The sequence below is a fragment of the Gavialis gangeticus genome, unplaced genomic scaffold (assembly GCF_001723915.1).
Source record: "Gavialis gangeticus isolate Ggan-Ray unplaced genomic scaffold, GavGan_comp1, whole genome shotgun sequence".
Taxonomy (NCBI): domain Eukaryota; kingdom Metazoa; phylum Chordata; order Crocodylia; family Gavialidae; genus Gavialis; species Gavialis gangeticus.
The window spans coordinates 26839419-26841784 of record NW_017728993.1 but is presented as its reverse complement, the minus strand read 5'-3'; positions in this window follow the sequence as shown (position 1 = coordinate 26841784).

Below are 2366 nucleotides of genomic sequence, written 5' to 3'. Positions count from 1 at the left end.
GCCCAGCCCCACTGCCCCCGCCGGCCCCGGCCCCCGGCACGGCCTGGCCCCGTGACCACGGGCACCCGCTCCGCTCCCGCAGCAGTGAAAGTGGGCAGGCGGGTGGGGGCCAGGCTGGCGTGCGATAGAGGAAGAGCGGTAGAAAGGGCAGGAAGCGTGCGCCGTGTCCATTTCCCCTTGGCCCGGGCCGCGGCTCGTTCCGGACTGGGATTTGCGTAGCAGGGTTAAAAATAACGGGTATATAAGGAGCGCGCGGGCCGGCCGGCCCCAGTGCCACGGAGCCGAGGGCTGCCGCAGGGAGGGCACAGCTAGCGCTGCATGCGACAGCCAGGCCGGGAGCAAGTGAACGTGTGCTTGTGTGCATGTGTGCAACCCCCAGCATGCAGGCGTGCTTACGGGCTCGTGTTCCTGCCTGACACCCCGGGGTGCGCCGACCCCAAAGCAGGGTGCACCCGCGTGTCCCCCGGCTTTGGGCGCAGGTTCCCAGCGGCGCTTCTCTCTAGCCCAGGCCGTGGCCTCCGGGGTCGTGGCGAGGACAGAGGGGTGAGCGCTCCGTCCACCCTGCCGGGAGCTGGTGGGAGCGGGGCCTGGGGGTCACTCCCCTTCCCGCATTGGCGACTTGCTCCGGCAGGGAGAAGCCGAGGCTGAGGGAGACCAGAGGCCGGGAGGGGGGCTCCGAGCCCCCGGCCGCGCAGCGCGGGGCAGGGCGCATGGAGCCGGGCCTGGGACGTGGCGCGGGGCCCTGATAACATTGTGCGCCGCGGCAGGGGAAGCTGCGGCCGATAAGGCAGCGTTGGCCTGGCCCCGGCCCCGGCCCCACCGCGAAGCGTCCTGCCACCTCGGCGCTTTCTGTTCCTCTTTTCTCCTGGCTGCCCGCCGGGCTCCAGGGGGCTTGGGAGGGCAGGGGCACTCGGGTGCATGGAGCTGCCCCAGCCCCGCAGCATGGGGTTAGCTCAGGCCGGGCCTCCGGCAGCTTGGCCCGGCTGATGCCGGGGTGCACGGCCCAGGATGGGTGGGGACGACTTGCCCTGTCTGTGGCCCTCATCTGCTCCAGCTCCACCCTCCCGCCCCAGTGCCAGCACAACCCAGGCCTCGGCTGCATCCATCTCCTGGCCCCGCTGGGTGCCTGGAGCGGGGCGGGCTGGGCATGCATCTGAACTGCCCCAGGTGCGTCCTGCCAGGGCAGGGCCTCGTGGCTCCCCCAGCCCCTGCATGGCGTGTGGCCACAGCAACAGCCCCACGGGGCAACGGAGAGCAGGCAGCTGCCCCAGGCCCTGCGGGAGCAGGACGCCGGGGTGGACGGCACCCCTGTTCCTCGGGTCCCCGGTGCCGGGACCAGCCTGGCGTGGGCTGGACCCCGCCACTCCAAGAAGTCAGGGGCAAGGCTGCTGGGGCTGGGGCTTGGCTCCCTGCTCCGTCCAGGTGACTGGGACAGGCGGGTTAATCATCATGACCCTTCCTCTTCCGACCCCCCTCCCACCCCCTTCATCAGCCTCCTTCCAGCTGTTTGATCTCCTCCAGCGCAGATCCTACCCACTTCCCAGAGGAGCTTCTGCAAACAGAGGAGTCCAGGCCAGCCGGGCTGCGGGATGTGGAAGGGAGCTGCCCGCTGTGGATTTCACTAATCTGTGGAGTGTGGGGCCAGCCCCAGCTCCTTTTCAATCACAAATTGAGGCATCCACCCCCAGGACTGGCTTTGAAATGAATCCCCTGGCAGCAGCCAGCGCCTGCTGGGATTAAGGCACTGGCTTCGGGGCCGGGGCGATGAGACCAGCTTCCCTCTCTGCCCAGGGGCACGAGTCGGACCCCTCGGTTCTGGGGGGCCGGGTACCGGGCAGGTCCCCATCATGTGGATGATGACCAGGGGCAGGAGGACCGGGTCCGGTCTGGAGCTGGGGGTGACTGTGGGGAAACAGGTTGGAAAGGGAGAAGCTCCTACAACCTGCCCCTTCCTCCGAGGCCGGGTATAAAATCCTGGGCAGGAACCGCCTGGACATCAGATAATCGGCTCGGCAGGTCCCTTGGCCGGGCAGCTGCTAGGGCCTCTGGAGCACTTGTTGCCTTTGAAGCCCAGAGCCAGCTCCCTGGGGTGGGGAGGGGGGAGAGGAGGCCTTTGCAGCGTGCAAGCCATTTATCCTAGATAAGAAAGCCCCCTCCCGAAACAACCAGGGGCGAGGGGAGGGGGGGCGCCTCCACCAGCTGCTTTTTAAACCAGGGCAGGGATTCTTGGCAAAAGAGGAAAGATTTGCATAGTAGTTGCTCCTCCAGATTGCTGACATTATTTATTGCAATGCTCCACCCTTATAATTAAGGCCTGGGATGAAAGCAACTGGTAGGGCAGCTTTGGGGGCCGGGGCAGGCGGCAT